The sequence below is a fragment of the Pogona vitticeps genome, chromosome 1 (assembly GCF_051106095.1).
Source record: "Pogona vitticeps strain Pit_001003342236 chromosome 1, PviZW2.1, whole genome shotgun sequence".
NCBI classification, from domain to species: Eukaryota; Metazoa; Chordata; class Lepidosauria; order Squamata; family Agamidae; genus Pogona; species Pogona vitticeps.
This window is the reverse complement of record NC_135783.1, coordinates 213,057,426-213,081,455: the sequence shown is the minus strand read 5'-3', so window position 1 is coordinate 213,081,455 and position 24,030 is coordinate 213,057,426. Positions and strand designations below refer to the sequence as shown.

The window sequence follows — 24,030 nt, the reverse complement described above, 5'->3', positions numbered from 1 at the left end:
ATTCCACAATGTGCCTCCAGAGAGAAGAGCAGCCCTGTGTGGCCTTGGGCAAGCTGTACAATCCCAGGAACACCCCCAACAGAAGGGAATGGTAAACCACTTCTGTGTACTCTCTATCTGGAAAACCCTGAAAAGGGTCGCCATTCATCAAATTGACTTGACAGCACATGATTATTATTATTGAAGCTTGGGAGTAACTGTTTATTACTTGTATTTAATTTCTTTTATATTTGTTTAGTAACAAAGATCTGTAACTACCATTTTTTCTGTGTACAAGACACTCCATGTATAAGACACCCCCTTTTTCTAACCCAGAATTTCTTTCTTTGCAAGAAAGTGGTGCAGGAAGGCAGGGATCAAAGGACCTTGATTCTTGCTTTCCCCCTCCACCTTCCAGTGAGGAAAGTGCTTTCACCCTCCACCCTCTTCGGAAGAAAATGGAGGGGAAAAACAGGAATTGCTTTGATGAATCGCTTTGATGATTCCTGCTTTCCCCCTCCACCCCGTTCTGAAGAAAGTGGAGGGGGGAAACACTTTCCTGTGAGGAAAATGCTTTCCCTCTCCACCTTCCCTGCAACAGTGCACTTTCTTGCAAGGAAAATGGAGGGGGAACACACTTTCTGGCAAGGAAAGTGGAGGGGGAAAGCACCCCTCTCACAAGAAAGCACCCCACTGCGAGGAAAGTGCTTTCCCCCTCTACCTCCCTCAGAAGAAAGTTCTTTCCACCCTCCTCACAAGAAAACACCTTTCCCTTCCAATTTTCCCCGCAAAAAAGCACTTTCTTGTGAGGAAAGTGCTTTCCCACTTCACCTTCTTTGCAAGAAAGTGCTTTCTTACGAGGAAAGTGGAGGGAAAAGGTATTTTCCTCAGAAGAAAACAACCCACCATGAGAATAGTGCTCTTCCCCCCCTTTAGAAGAAAGTGGAGGGGGAAAGAATCCCCCAACAAGAAAGCATCCTCTTACGAGGAAACTGCTTTCCCCTCCACCCTCCTCACAAAAAGTGGAGGGGTAAAGCAGGAATCAAAGCACTCTGATTATTCACGCTTTCCCCCTCCACCTCCTTGGCAAGAAGGTGATCCCTCCCCCTCCTTACTTCCGTGTATAAGACAACCCAAAAATTTTAGAGAAAAGTATCATCTTATACATGGAATAATACGGTATATTACTTTATAACTTAATGATGTTAAGATTGTAACTCAACAAAGAAAAAAGGCTCCTTTGCTGGTGGAACTGTAACTTCTAAAATTATTTTTATACTTCCAGGAGTCTACTGCACGCTGAATGGAAATGCTGGATTATCACAAAGTGTAAATGACGACTCATGCTATGTCTCATGGTGCTGCTTTGTGTTCTATTGTGGATATTGAATAAGGATAAAAGTGAAAGGGGGAAAAGTGTGTTTTGTACCACAGACCAGTGGCTTGTCACATTCAGATGTTTTTAAGGAACCAAAAGGAACTATCTTTGTTATTTTGACAAACAGGAAAGTAAACAGTTATTTCTTTGAATGTAACTACAGGATAACAACTAGTTTCAGATGTTGAAAACACAATGGCAAGTAATTTATTATCAAAAGTTATTTTAAAATAACTTTCTGAATTCTGGACATAAGATTAATTTCCTAACAATTACTGTATTTTTCACTGTATAAGATGCCCCCATGTATAAAACGCCCCCCACTTTTCTAAATCCAAATTTCTTTCTTTGCAAGAAAGTGGAGGGGGAAAAAAGCTCCTGCTTCCCCCCTACATTTTCATTGCAAAAAGCACCTTCCCCACTACAGATTTTGCAAAGAAAATGTGGGGGTGGGTGGGACGATTTCTGCTTTTTCCCTACATTTTTGTTGCAAAAAGCAGCTTTCTGCCTCCAGGTTTTGCAAAGAAAATGCAGGGGGAAAGCAATTTCTCGTTACAAAACCTGGAGGGGGAAGCTGCTTTTTGCAACAAAAGGGGGTTAAAATTGCTTTGATACCAGAAATTTTCTAATTGAATATATTACCAGCTACACCCCCCCAAAAAAAACAAGACTTACTTGACCTTACACCTGATAACTGCAGCTAGAATTGTATACGCCAGTAAGTGGAAGACGACCAAGGTGCCGACAAAGGGCACCACTCTTCTAGTATATCAGATCCCTCTGGACCTTTTCTAACTCTATGCTTTCTAACTCTCTCCTTTTAGCTTGAATCTCTAATAATTTCTTATCATTTCTATCTATAAACTATTTACTTTCTAAATATTTTAATGATTCTTCTATTTTTTATATTTTCTTCTCTCCGTTTTTTAATGCTACATGATTCTCTTATGAAAATTCCTCTCATAAACACTTTCATAGTGTCCCATAACACTTCTATTTTACTCCCACCTGCTTCATTTATTGACCATATTTACATCCATTCTTTCTTAGCTCTATCCATCTGTATACTGAAAAATATTGGAATCTATTCTCCATCTTCTAGCTTCTCTGTAATCTTTCTTAACTTTCATCTTCATCATCATCAATGCATGATCCATTACTTTTATCACATTAATATTTTTATCTACTACTTTAGAAATTAGGCACAGTGTGGAATTGAAATTCCAATCTTTGGCTCATCAGCCAGATTCCTAAATCACTAATCACCCACAACAGTCTGGATCACAGCCAAATCCTCATTCCTATTTCACCCTACTCTGTTTTCCCGTTAATACCTTCCCTTCTTTCATTTGACTTGTTTATTTCCCTTAATGTCCTTATTCCTTAATCTTTCCTCTCTCTTCTCCATCCCCACAAAAAGAAACAAAATAAGCAAACGGAACAAAAATGAAAGGGGGGAGGAGGGACAGTGTAAAAAAACCTTTTTAAAAAAACAAAAAATGGAGGGGAAGGGACAGTATAAAAATTTAAAAAGGGAAAAAAGAGGGAGAGAGAAAAGAAAAAGAAAAAAGGGGGATCTCCCTTCGTTATTTCCAAGTATAAAATGATCCTCAAATTTTCCTCCAATTATTTTAGGGAAAAGTGTTGTTTTGTACATGGAAAAATATGGTAAGTATCATTTTAGTAGGTTTGGCTGGGCATGGCCATTAGCTGCTAAACTACAAGATACTACCCTTTGCAAATATCTTTCAAAGCCTTACAATTGTGTGTGCATTCACATGGTATAAGGTAGCAGAGATGTGTGCTTTAGCCACCAGACTTGCAAATTAAACCTATGTTTACCTTTCAATTGCCAATTACAAAACAGAGTACACTGGAATGCAAGATGCAGGGGTAAAGAAAATAATGCATGATGACATACATACATCTTTCACTACTAGAGTGATCATTTTTTTCTAAGAAACTTGTCTCATTTAACCACCACTTTTTCCTTCTCCTCACTTCCTCTGGAACCTGAACTTATACCACTTCTGGTCATCTGCCTCATTGTCTACTGAACTGGACTTTCACCCCAGTCTTTTTGGAGTACTTCATTTGCCATTGGGTCCAACTCTGTCAAATGCAGAATTATTACCCAGACAAGAGCTGTTTTGTCCTCAAGCTTATTTTTCACATTGTTGTCATTATGTGCTGTCAAATCAATATCGACTTACAATAACCCTAATAGGGCTTTCAAGATAAGTGAGATATTTAAGGAATGGTTTTACCAGTTCCAGATCCCCAGTGAGTTTCTATGGCCAAGTGGGGATTTAAACTCTTGAGACCAAGCCCATTATTGCCATATTTGCCGGCGTACAAGATGACTTATTGGCCCTGAAAAACATGCCTCCAAGTGGGGGGTCGTCTTGTACGGCAGGTACACTTCCAGCAAACCCTCCCTCTCTCCCAGTGAAGTCACTTACCTGGTAGTAAGACCCAGTAGACCGAGCCTGGTCCTCCTTGGTAGCCTGGGAACAGCCTGACTCTAGCGCCGAACAGCTGACTGTCGGGAACAGCAGAGAGGCGGCAGCCATTTTGAGATGCGACCACATGGCTGCTGCCTCTCAAAATGGCTGTCGCCTCTCCAAAATGGCTGCCGCCTCTCTGCTGTTCCTTCTTCCAGCAAACCCTGGCTCTCTCCGAAAAGGAACCAAAAGCGGCAAAAGGAACTCTCCCCATGATGCAGCCAAAGCAGAATCACACATGTGGAAGAGGGGGTAGTCTTATACAGCAAGTATATAACAAACTCTGCATTCTGAGTGGGAATGTTGAGGGGTCGTCTTATATGCCCAGTCACCTTATACACCGGCAAATACAGTATATCCACTACACTCCATTGTTTTACATAGCCTACATTGAAGTCAGAAGTATTCATGTTGTAAAACACCTCTGCTTATTTTCCTATAGAAGTGGGAGACTCACTGAAAAGGGGAGGGGAGTACCTTTCTCCTGAGTTGCATATATTGTCTTGTGAAGCTGACATGATGCATGATGTATGATATTATGTAATCATGTGGTGTCTTCCCACGCTGTACTCATCATTGTCTGATGTCATTGGCTGAACTTCACAATCATGTGTTGTGTTAACACAAGGAAAAGAAGGGCCATGCTTAAAATGGGGCCCTCAGGTTGGAAGGCATCCAACATGCTACTGAGGAAGAGTGGAAGACAAGTACGAGTAACTCCAGAGCTAATGAAGTGGTTGGGCCAAAGCTGAAAGGACGCTCAGCTGTGGATGTGCCTGGAAGTGAAAGGAAAGTCCGATGCTGCAAAGAAAAATACTGCATAGGAACCTGGAATGTAAGATCTATGAAACTTGGTGAGCTGGATGTGGTCAAACAAGAGATGACAAGAATAAACATTGATGTCCTGGGCGTCAGTGAACTACAATGGACAGAAAAGGGAAAATTCAATTCAGACCATTATCATATCTACTACTGTGGGCAAGAAGGAATGGAGTAGCCCTCATAGTCAACAAAAGAGTGGGAAAAGCTGTACTGCGATACACTCTCAAAAATGATAGAGTGATTTCAATACAAATCCAAAGCAGACCTTTCAACATCACAGTAATCCAAGTTTATGCACCAACCACCAATGCTGAAGACGCTGAAATTGATTTACAACACCTTCTAGAACTGACACCAAAGAAAGAGATTCTTCTCATTATAGGGGACCAGAATGCTAAAGTAGGGAGTCAAGATATAAAAGGAACAACAGGGAAGTTTGGCCTTGGCATTCAAAACGAAGCAGGGCAACAGCTAATAGAGTTTTGTCAAGAGAACAAGCTGGTCATCACAAACACCCTTTTCCAACAACACAAGAGGTGAGGCTACACATGGACATCACCAGATGGGCAATACCGAAATCAGATTGATTATATTCTCTGCAGCCAAAGATGGATAAGCTCTATACAGTCTGCAAAAACAAGACCTGGGACTGATTATGGCTCTGATCATCAGCTTCTCATAGCAAAATTCAAGTTTAAACTGAAGAAAATAGGAAAAAAGCACTGGGCTAGTCAAGTATAATCTAAACCAAATCCCTTATGAATACACAGTGATAGTGAAGAACAGATTTAAGGAACTAGATTTGGTGGACCAAGTGCCAGAAGAACTATGGATGGAGGCTCGTAACATTGTACAGGAGGCAGCAACAACAACAAAAAAACCCATCTCAAATAAAAGGAAATGCAAGAAAGCAAAGTTGCTGTCCAACGAGGCCTTACAAATAGCAGAGAAGAGAAGGGAAACAAAATACAAGGCAGATAGGGAAAGTTATAGAAAACTGAATACAGACTTCCAAAGAATAGCAAGGAGAGACAAGAGGGTCTTCTTAAATGAACAGTGCAAAGAAATAGAGGAAAATAATAGAAAGGGAAAAACCAGAGAACCAGAGAAAATAGGAGATATGAAAGGAACCGCAAGGCCGCGAGTTCTGGTTCAGACATAGGGTAGATCCGCACTACAGGAAGGGGTGCCCCAGGCACCAAATTGATAGCACAATCATAGGGTCAGTGTGGAGGTAGCTAGTCACCCCCTTCTCCTCAAAGACATCAGCAGTCCTTATATTCCAAGGGTATCATGGGACTATCTGTTCACCCTGCTGCAGCCAAGGTAACTGGTGGACCCAGATGTGGGCACGGGTCCCAGAAATGCAACTCCCCTTGTGCCCAGTCCATTAGGGGGTTATGTGTTTGGAGCCAGGAAAGTCCCAGAATGAGCGGGAAACTGGGCATGCGTGCAACGTTGAATTGTAGTTGCTCCTGATGGTGTTGGACCTGGAGAATGACCGGATGGGTTTCCTGGGTCACTGGGCCAGAGTGGGGAGGAGACGCCCATCTATGGACTCAACTAGGGTTGGGGTCTCTTTACCCTGTGCAGGGATCTGGTGCTGTTTCACAAAGGCCATGTCAATGAAACAGCGGTCGGCTCCAGAATCAACCATGGCGTAAACAAACAGCCAGCATCCACCTGGCAGGCAAAGTTTCACTGGTAAGAGGAATGGACCTGGGATGTTAACATAGGATTCAGGGGACACGGCTAAGTGCCCCACATCTGGGGGTCCACTCGGACATGGGCAAATCTTTTACTGATGGTGGTAGCGCAGAGCTGGGGTTATGCCACTTAACCAAGCAGCCGGAAGCAAAGTGTCTTGCTCCCCCACAGTACAGACAGAGATTCTGGGAGCGTCGTCGTGTTATTTCCTCAGGGGTGAGGCATGGCCAAGCAGCTCCTAACTGCATGGGCTCAGAATCCTCTTGTCTAGTGTTGGTGGGCGTCAGGGGTGGCTGCAAGGGACAGGAACTGCCCTGTGCTAGGCGTCAGCTCTCCAGGCAGCCATCAATGCGAAGGCATAGAGTGATTAGTTCTTGCAGCGTATTGGGTCGATCTACATGTGCCAGCTCATCTAGGATCCCATCAGCCAACCCCTCCATATATTGGTCCTTGAGAGCTGCCTCATTCCAGAGCAAGTCTTGAGCCAAGAGTCTGAACTCAGTGGAATACTGGGAGACCGAACCCTTACTCTGTTTCAAGGCCCGAATCTTCCTATTGGCAGTAGCAGCTTGCAAGGGATTAGCAAAAGCTGCTGAGATGTAGTCCAGAAATCCCTGGTAATTGGTTAACAGGGGTGAAGGAGCAAGGAGTAGAGGTGTAGCCCATTTAGCTGCCTGTCTCTTGAGAAGGCTGATTATGAAGCATACATTGGTTTTGTCCGTGGGAAAGTCTTTGGCATGCAGCTCAATATACAGTTTACACTGTGCCAGGAATGCTGTTTCATCTTTCCTCCAAACTTTTTGGGAGGAAGCACAGGGCACTTGGCCTGGGTGGCAGCGTTGGCTTGAGATTGCCTCCTCCTCCTCCATCTTATGGGGAGAGTGTGGGGTGGAAGCAATCTGTCACGTTCCCAGAGGTTTTAACAGGCAAAGGTCCAATAAACCAGTCCAATGTCAGAAGTCCACTAGATGCAAAACAGATACCAAAATGCCAGAGCCAAAACACAAACCGTAGTCAGAAGTCAGAATCCAAAGCTGAGGGTCTAGAAGACAAGGTCCAAGATGAGCAGGAGCATGGATGCGAGCCAGAGAAATTGACTTGTTGCTTCCACAAGTTTCCCAGCAATCTGGGAGCTGATTATATAGCAAAACAGTCATTGAACTGCTGGAAGGGCCTTAGAAAGCATGGCTAACAACAGTGGAGGTGATGGCATTCCACTCGAACTATTTAAAATCTTAAAAGATGACGCTGTTAAGGCACTACACTCAGTATACCAGCAAGTTTGGAAAACTCAGCAGTGGCCAGAGGATTGGAAAAGATCAGTCTACCTCCCAATACCAAAGAAGGGCAGTGCCAAAGAATGCTCCAACTACCGTACAATTGCACTCATTTCACACGCTAGCAAGGTTATGCTCAATATCCTACAAGGTAGGCTTCAGCAGTATGTGGACCGAGAACTCCCAGATGTACAAGCTGGATTTTGAAGGGGCAGAAGAACTAGAGAACAAATTGCTAACATGCACTGGATTAGGAGAAAGCCAGAGAGTTCCAGAAAAACATCTACTTATGCTTCATTTACTGCACAAAAACTTTGACTGTGTGGACCACAACAAACTATGGCACATTCTTAAAGAAATGGGAGTGCCTGACCACCTTATCTATCTCCTGAGAAATCAATGTGCAGGACAGGAAGCAATGGTTAGAACTGGATATGGAACAACTGATTGGTTCAAAATTGGGAAAGGATGACACCACTTTGATGGCAGAAAGTGAGGAAGAATTAAAGAACCTTGTAATGAGGGAGAAAGAGGAGAGCGCCAAAAATGGTCTGAAGCTCAACATCAAAAAAACTAAGATCATGGTCACTCGTCCCATCACCTCCTGGGAAATAGAAGGGGAAGATATGGAGGCAGTGACAGATTTTACTTTCTTGGGCTCCATGATCACTGCAGGCGGGGACAGCAGCCACAAAATTAAAAGACTCCTGTTTCTTAGGAGGAAAGCTATGACAAACCTTGACAGCATCTTAAAAAGCAGAGACATCACCTTGCCGACAAACGTTCACATAGTCAAAGCTATGGTTTTTCCAGTCGCGATGTATGGAAGTGAGAGCTGGACCATAAAGAAGGCTGATCACTGAAGAATTTATGCTTTTGAACTGTGGGGCTGGAGGAGACTCTTGAGAGTCCCCTGAACTGCAAGGAGATCAAACGTATCCATTCTGAGGAAATCAACCCTGAGTGTTCACTGGAAGGACAGATCCTGAAGCTGAGGCTCCAGTACTTTGGCGATCTCATGAGTAGAGTAGACTCCCTGGAAAAGACCCTGATGCTGGGAAAGTGTGAAGGCAAGAGGAGAAGGGGATGACAGAGGATGAGATGGTTGGACAATGTCATCGAAGCAACCAACATGAATTTTACACAACTCTGGGAGGCAGTGGAAGACAGGAGGGCCTGGCGTGCTCTGGTCCACGAAGAGTCAGACACGACTTAACAACTAAACAACAACAATGCTTAAAATGCTAAGTCTTTTAGGATGTCCACTCCTGTCCTTTTATTGTCAAGCAGATCTACTTTCTACCATTCCATTCCTAGGATAAATAGAGAAATGAATGGGCGGGCGGGCGGGCGGGCGGGCGGGCGGGCGGGCGGAGAGATAGATAGATAGATAGATAGATAGATAGATAGATAGATAGATAGATAGATAGATAGATAGATAGATAGATAGATAGATAGATAGATAGATAGATAGATAGATAGATAGATAGATAGATAGATAGATAATAAAAATAAATAAAAATGGTAAATAAATAAAAATAGCCCATACCAATGGACTAGTTGCAATGTAAGAGAACCCAGCTCCAAAGCAATTTATTATTAATGCCTGAATATTCTTGCTAAACATTTCTGATTATTTCACAAGAAAGAGGTCAAGGTAGTGGAGAAATGGATTTAATCAAATAAATTCTCAATCTCTCTCCAAATAGCATTTTCATCCAGCAGCATGTAAATTCATCAGATGACTAGCTTCCAAAAGCACAGGCAAGGTTAATCTGCTATGACTGTTAAAACTTCTAGGATGTGCTCACTGAATGATGAATTAAAAACCGGCATGGAACAGTTAAGGCACTCCTTGATTCTCCCTTTTGCCTTCATTCATTGAAAAGAGACTCAACACATCACAAGATCAAATGGGGATATTCTCTGGTTTAGTTAAAACACTGTTTTGTCAACTTCACAAAGGGTCATTTGCTTTCTGATCAGCTTGTCATTTAACTGTCAGAACTGTCACTGGAAGATATCCCATGGCAAATTGTGTGCCTTAAAATTGAAAGCATTATAGAACCTTAGGAACGTGAAACAGTCATTTCAAGCAGGGATATATCAAAGTACATCTAAACCACTAGAATGCTCATATATTTAACTTGTGAAGCAAGACATTATGAATACATCCTTGTCTTATGTCGTCATTACAATTCCTGACTTATGGCAAGCCTATGAATGAGAGATCTTCACAATGTCCTCTGCTTAACAGCCTTGCTCAGCTCTTGTAAACTTAAGGCTCTGGCTTTCTTTATTGAGTCAGTCCATCACATATTTGGGCTTCCTCTTTTCCTGCTGCCTTCAACCTTTCTCAGCATTGTTTTTTTCCAGAGACTCCTGCCTTCTCATGATGTGCCCAAGGTAGGACTGCCTCAGTTTCAACATTTTCGCTCCCTCCAGGCCTGATTTGATCTAGGACCCACTTGTTAGTTTTTCTAGCAGTTCAGGGTATCTGCAAAGCTCTCCTCCAGCACCATATTTCAAATAAAAACATTTTTTTCTGCCAACTTTCTTTATTGTCCAGCTTTCACACCCATACATGGTAATTGTGAATACAGGAGTGTGGATGATCTTGGTCTTGGTCTCTGGTGACACATCCTTGCAGTAGATGATATTTTCTAAGTGTAAGTGTAAGATCAAAAGCAAGGATGCAATACTGGAGACCAAGACCAAGATAGTTTTATTTATTTATTTATTTGATTTATACCCCACCCATTTGGTCTAAAAGACATACTCTTGTATTCCCAGTCACCATATATGGGTACTAATTCCTTCACTGCAGTCTTTCTGAATCTCAGTCTTCTGATTTCTTGGCTGTAATCTCCCTTTGGATGGATGATTGAACTGAGGTATACAAAATCTCTAACTAGAGTATTTTAATGTGTTCATAAGATTCATACATTGGTGCTTATGGGTTCCATTTTTATTGGGAATGTATAAAATTATTGTTATTGGTAATATATTCCACTTTCAGATTATTTTGATAATGAGCACTAGATGATAAATTTTATAAATGAACGAATAATACTGTGAAAGCTGGGCAAAGAGTTGGTCCTTCTTGAAGAAACCCTTATGTCAGTCTGTCTTCTAAGATTAATCAATCAAGATTGTTTAGTGTACTTATAATTTGTCTCCATGTAGCCTCGCAACATCACTGCAAAGCTACTTTACTTATAAGAAGCCTTTAAAAAGCCAGGACATCTGCTGCATATTAGACCATAAGTAAATGCATGAATGAGAAAATTAGACCATTTAAAGCTCTTTCCCTCCAAACACTTGCAGATATGAAAAAAGTATGTATATATATTAGGCAGAGTTTGTTTCCGGATGGACAGCTCTTAGGACTACTGATGAAAGCAATATTGTGAGCTATTCTGTTTTCCCTTCCTTAAGGTATGGTAATGTAACAAAAGGGCCAGAAGCAGTGATAGGAAAACATGGGATAGTTGCAGCTGGTGGATGATGGCATCCAGCGCCTCAGAAAAGTCCCTGTCAGAGGCAGGGCAACAGTAGGATAAATGCATCAGTTGGAAGCAGCAACTGAAATGAAGTAAACGCAAACCATTTTACCCCAAAGCAAACTTGTTTCGCACACAGCAATACCTGCTGAAATATAGTCACCAGATAGCTAATGTATACTGAAGTTGCAACTTCAAGAATATAAATGAAACAAACAAACAAACAAACACAGGCTAGAAAGGGAAATGACAAAATTTCCTTCCCAGTTGACATGTTGAGGACTGAGATGCCAGATATATGATCATGTTTATGGATAGCACTGTTTCTCTGAAATGCAGAGAGAAAGCAAGAACCAGTAACAATTTGGTTGTTACTGACAAACTCCTGCTTCCTTCAGTCTGAGGATTTTGCTCCCAATAATATAGGATGGATTATCGGACTCAAGCAAAGCATTAAAAAGTCCTCTAGAATTCTCTACCTTCTCTATACACAAAATACCTTTCTGGAATCTTAAGACACCATCTTACATGGGAATGTTATCTTTAAAAAAAAGGAGCTGTCTAATTAGGAGCAAAATGATTGGCTAGTTCATGGACTCTGTGACAGTTATGACAAATACATATATTGGCATCGCCCTAACCTCACTTCACAATTTGCAACACAAAGATGGTATTTTCAGAAATGTGCAGAACACTCGGCTACAAAGCTTCACCTTGTCTTGTGCTATTCCATTTAATTTTTTATTAACTGCCTGAACATATGCCATTCTACACGAGGGTAATAGTTACAAAATGTCAGCAGAAACATTTAAACTGCTAAAATGTAAATGATTTTATAAATTTGTAATGAAATGTAATTGTCGCGTGGGGGGGGAGAGTAACAGAGAAACAGATATGTTTAACTGCACGAACTGGTTAAAAATGCATCTTATTGGTCAAAAGTAGCAAAACTGTAAGCATCTTTTAACGAGCACTACAGGCTGTGCTGAAATAAAATTAGATTCATATGCTGAAAATGTGAATTCTATAATATTTTATTTTCTAACATTAGGAAAGTTCACTGTGCACTGAAAAGACCTCATGCAACTTTTTATGTATTTTAATTCATTGCAACAGTAAGACAGTAAAATCCATCGCCCGCTTAAAAGACACACGCACATACTCTCGCACACTCATATCAAAGAAGATAATATAAATAGAAAGGCATCTGTGCACATCAGGGCAGCTAAGCTTTAAAAAGAACAATATTAGAATGTGGTTAGTTAGTTGCTTTACTTTCCACTAAAATGAAAAACAATTTAGTGATTAATCCCTTCAGCAATAAATTGCTGGGTCAGTGATCCCAGATATGTCAAGAAGGGGAAGACGACAGGAGAAGGATCCAGCTTCTTCTGCTTCTCTCAATCTCTCTCTCTCTCTCTCTCTCTCTCTCTCTCTTCACCATCACCCCCTCCCTCCCATTGCTGCCCCTTTCCCTCAGCCACCACACAGAGCAACCACCTTCCAGTTAGGTTTGCGGGCAACCATCTTTAAATGCTTGAGCTGTTCTGCGTGGCCATGACAAGATTTGCAATTCTCTACGTTTATTTACACACCATCACCCCAACTAGACATCACATCGGAGTGGCATGGTCGCAGCTGACCCCAGGGTAGTCCCTGTCTCTGCCGATCCAATTTTCTCGTGCTCTGCCATTGAACTGCCGCCGTGCAGCCCACGATGCAGGCACACTACTCTGCGCCACAATCAAATTAGCAGAAGCTTGTCAGGGTGTATTTTCTAGTTTTACTGTGACAGACACTGGGCAAATACGTCGGCTTTTTGGAAAGCTCCTGAAAGGCTTACAATGCAACAGTGTTGGCTGGTTCTGTATACTAAAAATTTGCTATACTGTATATCTAGGTTTCTGTAACAAGATGAAGCCTGCGCTGTGTTTTTAATAATTCTTCCCTTCCTCCCAGGCTTCCTTTTATGTGTTTTAATTGACTAACTCTATGGCTACCCCCCATTTGAGTGTGAACAAGCAGGGCAATCCTTGCTTTTTAATTCTGTCCGTCTGTCTTTCTCTTTTTGGACAGTGGAGATGAATGTAATTTAAATGCATTACATTCAGATAACAAAACTGAAGGAGGGGGATTCTTATCTGTTGTTTTCAAAAATAAAATGGGGAAGGGACTGACAAATTCTGCTTCCTGAGCTTTTAGTGAACACGCGCTTCTTGTTTGTGAGGACTGAAATATTTTTGGAAGTCATTTTTGCGAGTAAACTTCAAAGAAAAAGATGGCCACACGACCTAATAGGATTCCTTCACAGACCACCACAAATAAATAGATGTTCCCATTTGTGAGTGGGGCTATTTGCATAGACCATATAATATGTTTTGTAAGCTGCCCCAGTGTAATTTTCTTCAATATTCTGTGCAGTCTTTGCATCAAACAGCCTCAGAAGCCTTGAGATCATTTTATATTCACTGGAAGAGAGAACGAAATCCAAAACCTAGTTAAATAAATTGTTCATTTATTCCTTTCCTTTTATGCACCAAGATCTACATGTGGTCATTAATTATAAAGAGACTATTATAGCACCATATTTTCATTCAATACGATGTCCTGGTATATATCAAAGAAGTCCCATAATTAAAACAGAAGGGCCACAATGACAATTAAAATTACAATCTATATGAGGAAAGAAAGTACAGTTCTGCAATTTTTCACCCTGTCACTGTCAGCGCGAGAAGAAATTCTAGTCACGTCTCCGGCAAAGCAGTCTAAATGCTTCCTCACCAATGCAACCTCAAAGTATTATTAGCACCTAAGCAAAAGCCTATGCAAGTATAATTTAATACCAAGCCACAGTTTGCAAGTAATCGCGTATAAAGTGATATTTAAGTGGTGTTTTAAGCACACTTCTGATGGCTACAGCCGCTTTTTACTGGTAAATGCATTTTCCTTTGAGTAGTGATTATGAGTCCTGGGTGAAGAGGTCCTGTGTGCAGGTCTGCCTGTAAGCCTTACTTCCAGCTGCCAATCTTTACTTCACAGTGAAGAAAAAGCCACCTAGCACCTTGTTCTTACTCTTGTACGCTGTCATCCCCTGAGCCTGATAACTGCAAAATCATTTCCACATAACACTTTCCTGCTTCTGCCTCTTAAACCCGGAGACCTTCCCATTGTGCATCCACTTGCACCCTTAGCAACCAGCCTCCCTCCTAGAGACTTCTTTTTGAACCCCCTCCCAGTCTTAACCATCCCTTAGCCTATTTTAACACTTATCTCCGTAAACATCTGCCTTAATGACATGCAAAGCCGTTGGGGTTTGGGGGGGTGGGGAGGAGAGGCTGTGAGGAGAGGGGGGGTAGCAATATGTATTTGCTACAATTTATTGTCTATAAAAGTCATGAAGAGTGAAGTATTACAGTTAAAACTATGTGTTTTCCCCCCCTTTATAATAACTTTAAAACCAAGCACTCACCATATGAAGCATGCAATAGAAACAGAGAAGGGGGTTGTATATTTTTTTCTTTCTTTTTTCGTATAATAAAAAATGGTGACATGGTCATTTTTCCCAGTTTTGCATTACACAGACACACTCATGCATGGTGCTTTTTAAATTCTTATTATGTGTGAGGTCAGGGGGTCGAATGTCAGAAAGTACTGTTAATTTCACGGGGTTAGGGGAAAGTAAATTCAGAGGGAATACAGATCACTTAGCACAGAGAAGCAGCTCCTCTGAAGTTTGGTTTTTACATTTGTTAGCTGTATCCTTCAGCTGGCGAACCATTGAGACCATGGTGACATTCTGGTCCCTCCTATAATGGTTTGACATGCTGCAGCGGGAAAGCACGATTCAGGCGCCCTCCCGGAGGTGCCCGCTATAGGCTCCCTTGGAATCAATGAAGCACTAAAACTTCACACAACTGGAACTGAACAAAGCATGTTGCCATTTGGGATGTGATGTTTAAATTATAGAGAAAGCAGTCAAGATGTCTTAAAGTTCAATCTGACAAGAAATGTAAAATATATTTCTGTCTTCATTCTCTGGGAAGGTAGCATCTTCCAGCGTACAAGGTGGTTAGGCTGAGCTTTTCTTTTCTTTTTTTAAAGGGATACATAATGGAAAACCACGACTCAAATACAGCATAAGAGAGCTCTCTCAGACGGGTTGTATATTTCCCTGCCAATGAAGAGTCTTAATATTATGAACACCAGGTTCAGGAAACACGGGAGGGGGAAGAGCTGGGAAAAGCCACAAGCTTTTCAAGATATTTTTTCCGACTGCAACGTTGTTAATGAGGGGACAAGGCATAAACACTAATGTATTTCTATATTGAAAGAGCAATCCTTCCAAAGATAGAAATCACTCAATCTCTCTCTCTCTCTCTCTCTCTCTCTCTCTCTCTCTCTCTCTCTCTCTCACACACACACACACACACACACACACACACACATATCCAGAGTCCACACTGAGCATTTGCATTTTCAATGGCTTTCATTGCAGTTTTAGACTGAGGCTCCTGTGCGTGCCTTTTTTTCTTAGTGTACATGACAGAAACACATTTGCTTTACAGAAGAATGTAGAAGTGATGGGTGATTCTTGGTTGTTGTTGTTGTTGGTGGTGGTGGTGGTTGAATATTATCCTCTCTGTGCTGCTGACTGAATTGTCATGGGTAGCTGGGCCCAGGTTTGGATGGGCGATTTTCCGTGTGATGTGTTTGTCCTCTCTCCTGCGTGGTTCCTGAGTCAAAACCTCATATTGGGCTCAGCTGCCCCTTTGTAATTAAATTTTAATGACTTAGGCTGAATGTTTGGGTTCTGGCACATATTTAATAGTTTTAGCATTTAAATGGTCTCAAGTAGCCTTTGGAATTAAGGAGAGGGAGGGGAAGACCTTGCCTTAGTGTACGAAGGGGTGGGCATTTCTCCGCTGTTGGTGTTTTTGTTTGTCACATGATTTCAGCCACAAGAAGGATGTCCGCATTCCTCTGGGAAGGGTTGCTGAAGACAATTAACCCTTGCAGTGAATTTATATGATGGCAGAACAATGAGTGGCTTGTCCATGGAAATGTATCTGGACAAACATACCCCCAACTTTCCAATTCTCAAATTCTATGCCTCTTGTCTTCATCATAATGAAAACAGCAATCTTGAAATCCTTTTAGGGTGCGCAGTGTAAAGATAGCTCCAGGCAAGATAAAAAATCTGGGATTCTTGTAGCAATATGAGCATCACTAAAATTTTTAGAATAGCAGAGAGAACTGAAAAGTGTGAGTTGCATAATCTCAACACTTCCTGGATGGCTGGACACAGGATATGATGGTAAGTCAGCCTTCATTTATCGAAAGAAAGTTCTCCATAGGAAGTAGGAACCAGGCTGCAGGCCCTATCGTTACACAGGGTGAGTCAACCACCTCAGTCAGCAGATGTTACGGGATGATGGCACCATCTCCTCAGCTGTTCCTCTCTGCTGGATGACAGAGCTGCATATACTAATCTTAGAACTGCAGCGCTGGAAGGGTACCATATGGATCATCAAGTCCAACCCCTGTCACAGCCAGATACTTAAACCACTGAGCTACCCAGCAATTCTATGCCATACAACTTATCCTGGGGTCTCTAAACTAGTCTGTTGCCTCAAATGTTAATCTATAACCAGGGTCAGAGTAAGATTCAGGTGCAATTCCACTCAATGTTAGTTCATAGAATGGGGAGGAAAGCTATCCATTGCCTTAGCCCCCAAAATATTATGAGCTAGCCTCTGGTGGGAAGCGCTGATCTTCCAACCAGAGGCGTGACAGCAGCTTATTTGCTATAGTCCTCTCTTTCTAGATTGGACCATATGGAACATTCTTAGCTGATTTCAAAGGTAATTTCAATCAAGGTCAATCTACACCTATAGCTAGCACCTCTGTGTAGAAGCTTTGTCTATTCGAAATTAAGCATGTGGCCTCTGTCTGCATTACGACCATGGTGTGTGGCATGGGAAAGGTCATTTTTCACTCCCCACGTGTGTCCCCCATAAAAATGTCCCCAACAGCAGTTAGAAACTGTGCCCTTTCACCTCCCACTGGCAGAACTGAGAAGTGTAGGGTTGTTGTTTTTTAATCTTACAAGAGTTGATCCAAGATATTTTGCTGCCCCAAGTGAGAGCAAGGTAGAATTCGCACCTCATCCTGCATACAGAAGCCAACCAGGCTGAACATGTATGCATTTATTTGACTTATAACTTGCCTTTCTCCTAAGTAGGGGCCCAACATGAGATCCAGAACTGTGTTGTGGTTCAACACATGGCACTGGGATAGCATTTCTACCACCACCGCTGAGAACAGGAGGCCACTTGACACATGCAGCCACGTTCTCCATTAATTGACTACTAGTCTCCTTCCCCCACCATTAGCTACATGAGGCAGTCACCTCATTCTGCCTAATGGCAAGGCCAGCCCTGGCTCTCACTAATGGCTTCAGGGGACAATTTGGAGTGATTGTTGCTGGGGGGGGAATTCCACCTCCCCCCTCTCATGCTGCAGCTTCAAATTGTTTCAGGGTGTGTCACATTTGTTTCTGAGTTAGGGTTCCCAGATGGGTGATTCCATGGTCCTGGGCAAAGTCTCAGGCAAGTGTTATGCCTCTCTGGGCCTCCAGATGGTGAAATAAATCTCAGGCTGAGGGGTTCTGGAGGAGGAGAAAGTATGTTTTTTGTGTGAGAGCTGTCTTCAAATCTTGGTCATCCATCTTCACTCATTCCCAGCTGGTGACAGGGATCACTGGCACAAGAGGGTGTTTGTATGTGTCCTGTGCTTACTTCCTTCACAATCTTTACCACACCTATGACATCACAAAAGTTTACCCCATGACTTCACAAGGTCCAGTCTCCCTGTCTTTTTTTTTTTTTTTTTTGCCCTAAAATATAAGGGTGCTTAAAATGCTCTGGCATCAGCTGGGGAGCCTATTTTGAATATGGAAATCACCTAAAACTATGTCCTAAATATAATGTGTGGTTTTACCCTCAGATAAATAAGCATGTTAACAAACCATTACATCAGATGTCTAGAAGAACCTGAACTATTCCACTTCTTACTAGTTTTATTTATTTCCTTAGTTACTCTTTATCTCTGCCATGGCTGGTCATGTGTAATAATACAGAAGGCACCATGATGCATCTGGATCCTTGCTAAATGTCAGATTCCATAAGCAATGGGATTTGTTACAGACAAGTGTCCTCCTACCTTACATGCTATTTTTTTCTACTCATGGAAGGGCCATTTTAGATATTTGTGCTAGAGAACGGCATAGGCAAAATGAACCTCTTCCTTCTGCTTGGCAGCTTCCTTCACATTAAAAAAAGTTATGTAGGAATTCCTCCTCCCACAGAAAGTTCTCCAGTCAGAGATGGTATTTCCAAGCCCTTCTTAGAGCACCTTTACCTTCTAGATAGTCAGGCAAGTGGCTGCAAGCCCTGGGACCTTTTTGAAATCATGGTGTCTCATGACCAGTGTGATATAATGGATAGAGTGACAGACTTGGACTAAGGACACCTGGGCTTGATTCTCTGCTTGGCCATAGAAATTCATTGGGATGGTGGTGGTACTGATAAATCACTCCTGAAATATCTCATTTACCATGAAAGCCCTAGTACTATTGCTATAAGTCACTTCCAACTTAACAGCACAGAAAATACACAACTTAACTCTAGAATCATTCCTCAACGTCCCTTATACAGCAATCAGAAATATTGTTCTTCTCCTCAGCTTTTAATGTGACTGAGGGCTAAACTACACATGATGTGTGCTGCCACATGAGAGGAGATGACACAATATAAGTGTTTTGATTTGGCAATCAGGTGAATGAAGAGAAACATGGAAGAAAGACTTCAAACCTTCCTGCTGCTGTGGTCCACAGGAAAATCCCTCCTCAGAAGTTGAAATATGCTTTGGAAGCATATTGAAATTTGAAATCCTTCTTCAAGTGCCATCACAAGATTATCTTCCCAAGGCATCCTCAGAGAAACAATGTTCTTCATGCCACAACAGGTTCGTTCGTTCGTTCGTTCGTTCGTTCGTTCGTTCGTTCGTTCCTTCCTTCCTTCCTTCCTTCCTTCCTTCCTTCCTTCCTTCCTTCCTTCCTTCCTTCCTTTTCAACTATTGATAATGTTTGGACCCCAAAAGCTGCACACCTTTTGTGGAAGTAATTCACAGGTAAAATAATGGTCTCAACTGCTATCGTTTTATTATGACTTTATGTCATTAAGCCACTTTACGGATCAGCATCTTGATGCAAGCTCTGGGTGCATTGTAATTTGTTTGTTTGTTTGTCTGTTGGCATTTCTGTATCACTTTGCATGTAAAATCCCTTAAGTGGTATATAGGTAACATATACAATAAAATCAGTACTGAAAATACTAGAATAGCAAAACAATCAAAATAATTAAATTCAAGAAAACAACTCTCCCTCCCTCCCTCCCTCTCTCTTTCTCTCATTCCAGTGAATTAGAATTAACAATTAAATAATCAGAAAATGGCCTGGCAAACAGGTCTCCTGTTGGTGGTTGAAACATTCAAGACCAAGGTCCTACACAATTTCAGTGGAGAGACTGAATTTTTCTGACCTCAACAGAAAAGATATTGGTTGTTCTGGGTTTTTCGGGCTCTTTGGCCGTGTTCTGAAGGTTGTTCTTCCTAACGTTTCGCCAGTCTCTGTGGCCAGCATCTTCAGAGGACAGCAACTTGTGCTCTGGTGTAGTTGGCTTGGGAGTGCAGTATTTATGGCTGTGAGATAGGCTTTTGTCTTTTTCTGTAGATGGGTGATTAGTGTGTCTTGTTGTGGGTGTATTGTTATGCTAAGGAGAAGAGATTAGCTATTCCTGTGGTTGATGGGTGTCATTAGCTGGTCTTTTGTGTGTAGTGATCCCCTGTCCTTGTGGCTGGGTAGAGTTCGCTGACCTTTTGCACGTTGTATTTTTGAAAGCTGGGAGCCAAGTTTTGTTGAGCTTCACACTTTCCTCTTTTTTGTTGACGTTCTGCTGGTGCTTGTGGATTTCAATGGCTTCCCTGTGCAGTCTGACATAATGATTGCTGGTGTTGTCCAGTATTTCAGTGTTTTGAAATAGAATTTCATGTCCAGTTTGTTTCAGGGCATGTTCAGCTACTGCAGATTTTTCTGGTTGTTTTAGTCTGCAGTGTCTCTCATGTTCTTTGATTCTGGTGTGGATGCTGAGCTTTGTGGTTCTAATATATATCTGGCCACAACTGCAAGGTATCCGGTATACTCCTGCAGTGGTGAGGGGGGTCCCTTCTGTCCTTTGCTGACCGTAACATTTGTTGTATTTTTGTGGTGGGCTTGAATACTGTTTGCAGGTTGTGTTTTTTCAAAAGTTTCCCAATGCGGTCAGGGACCGAATGGGGAAAAGATATTATTCCATACAATCAAATGTTCCTCACTTTGCTATCCTACGTTAAGCAGAGCACACCACTGCAAGTGTGATCACCAGAAGGGTCTATATGGGAGAAAGCAGTCTATCAGGCATCCTCATGCTGAACTATACATGGCTTTATAAACCTTGGAGCTGACTCGGTATGAAGCTGGCAGTCATTTGTGGAATAATTCTAGTGGCTGTTTCTCTTTCAGCTCACATGTTTGGGGATTTACCTGATTCTCATCCACATGTGTTGTACAAGGACCATTCATCTAGTTATATACCATTTCCTCATTACTAGGAAGTCTATGCACAGAAATAGCCTTTGGTTTTTTAAAAATGGTATAGTAGCAGGTAGTCGTGTTATTCTGTTGAGTAACAATTTATACCGGAAACATTAACATAACGTTTTTGTTTTATATGTCCCCATGGAGTGTACAAAACAATACAATTTCTACATTCCACTTAAACTGAAAACCTGTTCCCACTTTACTCTTCCTTCCAGGACAGACTCTGTCACCAGCCAGATTTCTAGCTATTAGTGCAAATTCTTTTATTTGTCCTTTAACATTTCAGATGCTAAACCAAGGCTTAATCTGGGTTTTCCTCCTAAGGTGAATTCTGAAAGTAATTTTTTTTTTGAAACTTGAAAACACCACTATCCATACTAAAATAAGGTTCTCCTTTTTCATCTCTTTGAACCCACGTATCTCAGTGTGTGTATGTACAGTATATGTATGCAGAAGGGTTTATTTTTAGTGCTCTTAGCTGTGTCTTTGACTAGCTGCCTTTTATAATTAAAAACTTTCTCCTCAGATCCCTTTTCCTGTAACTATCCTGTTGCCTGAAGTTTTAATCCTTCATTACCAGTTAAAACAAAATCACCAATTAGGCACATGAACACGTCTGTATTAATCTCATTAAGGTGATGGCACCAAATAAATTGGAACTATTTTTGTGCTTTTACTGTGTTCCTATGGCTTTATCAGGCCCTGTGGTCATATACAAAGACCTTACAGCTTAGTCATTTAGAGTCATTCGGTTGTGGCATTACCATCTATGGCTGAAAATTGCTTTCAGCTTTTAAACTGCACTGACTAGTCTGTAGTTAATCTTAGATCATTCACTCGCAAAATTAAATGAGCCAGAACGATGGTCTCTCTCTCCTTTCTTTCTCCCCCCCACCTTTTTTTGTAAAATAATACATCACAAAACACTTATTTGCCCTGCCCAAAAGAGAGATCAAATTCATTTAAAATCCCATAAACCAGAGTTGTGAATTTTTAATTTTATTTAGTAGCACAGAAAGAGAGGGTAAGCTATCTTTCCTGAGCACATCATTGCTATAAATTTACATATGGAATATAATGTGATGCGTAACCAATCTTTAATCCACCTTTGATGATGTATACTTTTTCTTCAGTGGGAATCACATGACACTCATTATTGCAAATCAGAGCAAGATTGTTTGGGTTCACTTATGTAATTAATCACAGACAATATATTTTAAATATACAGACATTTATCATTGGAGTTGCCAGCACAGCCTTTCTGTATGCTCATCATAGATGTACTATCTTAAAAAACTGGAAGGAAATCATAAATTCCTGTGTCATCTAAGCAAGGACTTTCTAATGTATATTAACATGCAGGTAGCAATAACCTAGGTCACAATGTTAAGTATATTTCAAAGGAAATTTCGTAACAGTAATCCATTTTCCATGCGAATTTTTAGCTAGGTGAACCTGTATTGTGCTAAATGAAAGGAGAACAAGAAGTGCTGGATAGATTCCGATATGTATCCACAACTTTAGCGTGACAAAACCGCAAATAAAAACTTTCATTAAACAATGAAGAAATGCTCTTTGTCTGATTAGAGCTTTAATCAAGGCAAGTTTGGCTGTGACCTCAGAGATACATTCTCCATAGAAAATGCCTTCCATGAATCTCCATTTCATCAATCCATGTCACACGTCTTTCTCTTGCATTTCTGTTTGGTTGGCCTTTGATTAAACCAACTTTGTTTCTTCATGGAAATACAGAAAACCACAAGAGCACAAGAGATAACTTTGTCTCCAGATGTCACAAGGGTATTCAACACAGTGAGGACATTTTTCGCGGACTGGTTCAGCAGTTCCTATGGAAGCTCACTGAGCATTAGGGTCACGGATTGGAAATGAGATGCCTGGTCAGAGGGCCTTGCATCATCAGCACGATTGATGGGAGAAGAGCTTTGTGGCCGTGTTTTCCAGAAGAAAGGAAAAGAGTGAAGGAGGGGGAGAGGGAGAGGAAGTCAAGGAAAAGTACTGTCAAAAAAGGTAAAGTTGACATTTATCGAAGGAAGCATTCTCTTAAACAACATTTAAAAGCTCACTCAATCACTTGTTTTAGTGACCTCTCCTTTTAAATGCTACACAGGACTAAAACATTGACAACAACATGCAACATTCTGATGGCATGTTAAACTTATAAGGGACTGGTTCTACTCCTTATGAACCGTAATGTAGCTTATTCCAGTTTTGTTATGATAGGCAAAGCTTGAAAAAGAAAATACTTTTTGATGGTAACTCCCAGAATCCCTCAGCCAACATGAGAGCAGTTGTTCAGACAGGGATTTTCCCAGGCTTTGGGCAGGGGTACAATATTGCTTTAGAGTGCCAAAGCTGGTACATACGCCAGAGGCAGAGAAGGGGCCAGGGAGGGAAATTAAGTCAATTGTACTTTTATAACATTTTTCATTTAAGCCATCTTATCAAACAGCATATTACACAGTCACTAAATGTACCTTGTTTCCATATAATACACAACTTTGTGAGGCATCAAAAGGTTTTTGTCTATCTTTATTCCTCAGCTCCGTAACACCAGAGGTATGTTGGAGGGGCAGGGAAGAGCATAGGAGAGGGGGGGGAGAGATTCTTCAGTTGCTTTTCTAAAACAAACGTGAATCTTCAAACATTTCATGAAAATACTGATTTGTTCCTTGCTCTTCCTATCAGAGTGGTGGGCGGGTGGGGAATTTCTGTATTTTGTTTATTCTGTAAAATATTCTCTCTCTTTTTTTTTTTTAATAGCCCTGAACCAAATAATTTCTCATATTTACAGGCTTCACTTCCCTTTTCTCACAGTGAATAAATTGCAACTTATTTCCATGAAATTCACAGATGACACAGATCTTTATTTTGCATAAAGGCATAAAGAAGTGTCTAATATCTTCAATATTCATCTGCTAAGTGGACATTTGCATTGGGTTAGAACAAGGAGGGGGGAGGAGGAGGAGGAGGAGGAAAGAGCCACAACCCTCCCGCAGTGACAGCTGTACAAAGGGATGACATCTGACAGCTGTGACAGTGCTGAAGGGAGACTCAGATGACTCGCCCGCATCCATGATCCAATTACAGCACACATCCCTCTGACAGACCCAGCAGCTTGACTCCCGCATTTGGAAGGACAGTA

General features: G+C 41.4%; 1 long non-coding RNA gene across 1 annotated transcript in view; it reads right to left on the bottom strand.

The window, feature by feature from the left end:
• Positions 1 to 5,223: 5,223 nt before the first annotated feature.
• The window catches only part of LOC140702611 (uncharacterized), a 28,416-nt gene continuing 9,609 nt past the window's right edge, over positions 5,224 to 24,030 (bottom strand). The window contains exon 3 of the long non-coding RNA XR_012081821.2: positions 5,224 to 22,883. This is a non-coding gene — a long non-coding RNA (uncharacterized LOC140702611). The remainder of the gene's footprint in view (positions 22,884 to 24,030) is intronic.